Genomic DNA, 6,000 nt, shown 5'->3' with positions numbered 1-6,000 from the left:
TATCATTCTTCCCTTTTTTAAAGATGGGCACTATATTTGCCTTTTTCCAATCATCTGTGAGGGTCCTAAACTCAACCATCTCACGGTCACTGCTGCCCAGGTTGCCACCCACTTCTACTTCCTCTACCAATTCTTCCCACAATGATCTAGTGTGATATAAATTCTGTTGTAAAATGGCTTTCCATAGGAGCTCCAGTGGAACCTAGCTATTACTTAAGGAACTGTGTGCCACTATCTTTATGTTACCAATTCCTATTTTGGGATCTCTTAAAGGCAGGGCTTCAAGGACAGGAAGCTAGATGAGACAGACCATACAGAAAACCACCAGTAGAATTCTGACATCTGGAACTGGCAATCTGTTCGAGAAGTTCCCAGAAAACCTATTTAATTTACACAGCAGTATAAGAGCAGCTCTGAAGATTGGAATTTTCTTTATATTTGCATAGCCTGCAACCTACCATCAACTGTGAACTGTAATATTAATGTGATTAGATTAATGTATTCATCCCAAGATATATTTGTGCATCAGTTGCCATTTATTCAATATTAAGATATGGTTTATAAAAGCCTCAGAAATATTGAATCAGTAAGTGCTATAGCAGTACAGGACTGTCAAGTATATTCAATGCAAATAAAAGAGGGCTTCCATGCTCCCGCACTATGCAGGGTCGCACCACTGGTTAATGGTAGAGGGAGTAGCTGAGAATTCTTGTAGAGACTGATTTCATACTGGTGCCACTGCACAAGGCAAGAATTTTTGGACCCTCTTTGCGAATGTTGCTCATCATGCTGCATGGATGACAACAGATCCAACTACTTTACTTTCCAACAGAGGTAGTAGGGGAATATTTGACTTTAACTATAAACCCTGCACCGCTATTAGCCAGGCCTATGGGGCCTTAACGTGAATTACTGTCACTAACCCGAGACCTTGGTAGCTTACCCAACACAGGGCTCTGGTTGGCACCAGTGAAAAATCCATGCACTGCTGCTAACACATCATTATTATGCAACACGATCTAATGGAAAGGGTTGGATGTTCCTGAATAAAAAGTTTTCTGGATTTCTGTTCCACAAAACATTTAGAAATGTTGCCTTTTTCTTTTGATTGGGAATGAAAACACATTTTGGAACACTGGAATTTCCTGCAGGACAGAAATTCTATTTTCCAACCAGCCCTACCTGAAGCCTTTTGGATATACGTGCTGTTTGCCTCGGGGACAGCAGACATCATGCAACTGGTATTGTTGTTTCTGTGACTTTGTGAGGATTAGGACAGGTTGTTGAGTTCCCCATGCCATGTGATGTGAGATACACAGCACTGCATTTGGCTTGCAACATCAAAACAAACAGGAAGAAGTGACAACAGCCTCATGAGATCTCCACTCATTGCCTGAAATATCAGACATGTCCATGCCTGGCCCTCACTCTACAGAGGATGCTCCTAGTTCCAGAGTCCCTGGCCACTGAAAACATTTAGGAATCTCACTCTGGATCACAGAGCAAAATAGGTTAATAGATTCCAAGGCCAGAAGGGACCACTGTGATCGTCTAGTCTGACCTCCTGTATAACACAGGCCAGAGAATTTCTTTCGAACTAGAGCATATAACTAAAAAAAAAACCCTCCAATCTTGATTTAAACATTGCTAGTGCTGGAGAATCTATCAAACCCTTGGTAAATTGTTCTAATGGTTAATTACCCTCAGACTTACTTCCAGTCTGAATTTGTCTAACTTCATCTTCCAGCCATTGGATCGTGTCAGACCTTTGTCAGCTAGATTAAAGATCCCATTTTCAAATATTTGTTCCCTATGTAGATACTTACATATTGTGATCAAGTCACCCCTTAACCATCTGTAAGGTTATGCATTTAGGGATTAATAACAAGAATTTTAGTTATAAGCTGGGGATGCATCAATTAGAAGTAACAGAGGAGGAGAAGGACCTTGGAGTATTGGTTGATCATAGGATGACTATGAGCCGCCAATGTGATATGGCCGTGAGAAAAGCTAATGTGGTCTTGGGATGCATCAGGCGAGGTATTTCCAGTGGAGATAAGGAGGTTTTAGTACCGTTATACAAGGCACTGGTGAGACCTCACCTGGAATACTGTGTGCAGTTCTGGTCTCCCATGTTTAAGAAGGATGAATTCAAACTGGAACAGGTACAGAGCAGGGCTACTAGGATGATCCAAGGAACGGAAAACCTGTCTTATGAAAGGAGACTCAAGGAGCTTGGCTTGTTTAGCCTAACTAAAAGAAGGTTGAGGGGAGATATGATTGCTCTCTATAAATATATCAGAGGGATAAATACCGGAGAGGGAGAGGAATTATTTAAGCTCAGTACCAATGTGGACACAAGAATAAATGGATATAAACTGGCCATCGGGAAGTTTAGACTTGACATTAGACGAAGGTTTCTAACCATCAGAGGAGTGAAGTTTTGGAATAGCCTTCTAAGGGAAGCAGTGAGGGCAAAAGACCTATCTGGCTTCAAGATTAAACTTGATAAGTTTATGGAGGAGATGGTATGATGGGATAACATGATTTTGGTAATTAATTGATCTTTAACTATACATGGTAAATAGGCCCAATGACCTGTGATGGGATGTTAGATGGGGTGGGATCTGAGTTACTACAGAAAATTCTTTCCTGGGTATCTGGCTGGTGAATCTTGCCCACATGGTCAGGTTTTAGCTGATCACCATATTTGGGGTCAGGAAGGAATTTTCCTTCAGGGCAGATTGGAAGAGACCCTGGGGTTTTTTCGCCTTCCTCTGCAGCATGGGGCACGGGTCACTTGCTGGAGGATTCTCTGCTCCTTGAAGTCTTTAAACCACGATTTGAGGACTTCAATAGCTCAGACATAGGTGAGGTTTTTCGCAGGAGTGGGTGGGTGAGATTCGGTGGCCTGAATTGTGCAGGAGGTCGGACTAGATGATCATAATGGTCCCTTCCGACCTTAGTATCTATGAATCTATTAATCTCCTTGCTAAATTAAATAGATTGAGCTCCTAGAGTCTCTCATGACAAGGCATATTTTATAATCCTTTCACTATTCCTGTGGCTCTTCTCTGAACCCTCCCCAATTTATCAACCGTCCAGCATATATTAGTCTCTAAGGTGCCACGACTCCTCCTATTCTTTCTGCGGGTACAGACGGACACGGCTGCTGCTCTGGCACCCAACCTACGAGGGAAGGTTAAAAACACTGAGCATGCACAGTCTCGAGAAAAGCAGACGGGGGCCTGTGGCTTCCAGGCTGTTAAAGGCTGTTATAAAGAGGCCAGCGATCAATTATTTTCTATGGATTCTGAAAGTAAAACAGGAAGCAGTGGGCTTAATCTGCAAGAGGAGAACTTCCTAGCTTGGATATTAGAGGGGAAAAACTTTCTAACCATGAAGAAAGTGAAGCTCTGAAGCAGGCTTCCAAGGGAGGTTGTTGATTCTCATCACTGGAGGTTTTTAAAAACAGGTCGGACAAACACTTGTAAGGGATGATCCAGGGTTACTAGGTTCTGCCACAGCACAGGGGGCTGGGCCTGGTGACATCTCAGGGTCCCTTCCAGCCCTACATTTCTATGATCCTAGCCTGTAACCATGGCCTACATCCATTGTTCCTAAGCATTCTTACATTTGTTCCTACATTTAGCTGTATTAAAGCACGTATTGTTTGCTCGCACCCAGCTTACCAAGATCGCTCTGTATCATTGACCTTTCCTGTTCATTATTTACCATTCTCCCCCATCTTTGTCTCATCTGCAAGCTTCATCATAGAATTCTCATAGCGGCAACACGCTGGGGAGAGATGGAGAAGGATAGACAAACCTTTGGGGTCAATCCGAGAGCCATTGATGTCAATGCAAAGCCTCCGATTGGAGTTTAATGTGTTTGGACTTAGTCCCATAGTTTCCATTTATAAGGAGGCTGGTACATTGGTGAATACGAGCTTCATGTAAGGGGAATTGCATTAATACTGTGGACTCTTCCTGTCCACACAGAGTTATGATGTGTACAAACTACTGTACTTACATCCATTCTAAATGGTCTCATCCAGTCCATGGAAGCTCCAACGGAAACAGAAACCTATGCTAGCCCAATGCCACATGAAGAATGTCTCACCTTGCAATGAATAGAGCTACACGGCATATGTACACTCCACCTTGCAAAACTATTCTCTTGACACTATTACATACAGAAAACATTTGATCTTCTTCGGTATGAAGAGATTACAATGCTTTAATTTTAAGTCATTGTGCAGAAAGCAGCTTTCCCTTTCAGAAATACCTGTCAACATCCACCTCCTCTTTATGTGTGTATATACAGAACATACTTGTATGGATATGACCATAGAGAAAATATACTCCTTTCTGCAATTAGAAGGTACAGTATAATTAACTAAAACCAAACCAGGCAATCTGTTCAGCATATTCCCCATAAAACAGTCAAAAAAGTCAATCTGCTTCCTTTTTAAAATGTAATAGAAAATCCTAACACAACCCTGTTTTTGTGAATTTTTAAAATCTTTCTGTGCCTGTTGGCAATCTGCTATTAAATTATCCCGAAAGATGCCTGAATAAAAGTAGTCTAAAAGGTATTCTTCAGTGTGGCTGCATTTCCCTTTTTATTCTATTTCTAACCTTGTCTGTTCCAGAGTCAAGCAGTTTCCTCAATGAACTCAAAAATTAATGCATAGATGCAGCCACAGGTTTATGCTTGAATATTGCGGTAATTCTGTTGCTTTGATGTCTGAAATTCTCTGAAATAAATGCCAGCTGGACCGGCAAGGGAAATGATTTTCAGACAGCTTCTGTAATCGGTGGTAAATTCATGCCATTCCAGCGAAAGCATTTCAAATTGACTGCAACTGACCAAAATTATCAAGGACAGAAATAGGAGCCAAAGCCATTATTTCTTCTCCAAACTTCTATCCTATAGACATATACAAACTATTTCTCTGTATGGAGACTAGGGGTAACATAGATCATTATATTCACAAGTGACTGACTAATTTAAAGAAGAGAGGTATGTCTGTCCAGCATGCAATAACATCCCTGCAAGTTGGTGCAGAAATTTTTAGTCCTGATAAAACAGTTATCTTTAGTGTATCCTGTGCTAATTTGGTATGAAAAGCACCTGATATTAGCCATACACCTCGTTTCACACAGGAAGAGAAATAATGCAAATTTGCCTTACTCGGCAGAAAAGTTCAGTGTCCCTATCTTAGTGTTGTTATAAAGTTGTACAAAGAGCTCAACTCCTTATTGTATTAGTGGAAGGCTGGGATTGCAGAATTTTCCATATGGGATCAGGCCTTTCACACATCACATCTGATGTCCTTTCCTCTGACACAGGCTATTGCTGTTTTCTGACACTGTCATAAGGGGAATTGACAGGGAATCTCTTGCATAACATGCTTTGAAAGTAGCCACTGCAGTGGGAAGGTGAACCTAGAACTGAACCTGCCCGGCGAGGTACCAGATCAGAGCTGGGGTGCCCAAGGAGGAGGATCAGGGCTGTACAGGAAATAGAAGCTGGACTATACTAAGAGTCATCCTGAGAGGAACGGGACCAGACAGGTGCAAGGAGACGCTGGACCTGACCTGTCTGAAGAGGGAACCACACCAGACTGGGGTGTTGGTGGGTGTCAGGAGAACATACTGTGCCTTTAAGGGAAGATCACACATTAGAGGGAACTGGATTGGGGCTAAAGAACACTGGTCGGAAGCAGCCAAGTGGCCACTTCCCTAGACACACAGCTAAGAGCTCATGGCTCTCCTGTTCCGTACCAAATTCTGTTTTAGTTCTAAGGAGTAAGGCTTTCTCAGTGTCCAGGCTGTGACTTCCAATGAATTCACAAGATGACACATGGTACCAGAGTGAGTCAGAAGTGAGGACAGAGAAAGAAAACTGTGATGAAGGAGTAAGGGAGTCATCTTGGAGATGGAGTCACTAAAAGCCACCAAGGAGTTGAAACTTTCAGATAATGCAGCAGACTCC

The sequence above is a fragment of the Caretta caretta genome, chromosome 6 (assembly GCF_965140235.1).
Source record: "Caretta caretta isolate rCarCar2 chromosome 6, rCarCar1.hap1, whole genome shotgun sequence".
Classification (NCBI taxonomy): domain Eukaryota; kingdom Metazoa; phylum Chordata; order Testudines; family Cheloniidae; genus Caretta; species Caretta caretta.
The sequence above is the reverse complement of the archived record's forward strand: the minus strand, read 5'-3'. Positions refer to the sequence as shown.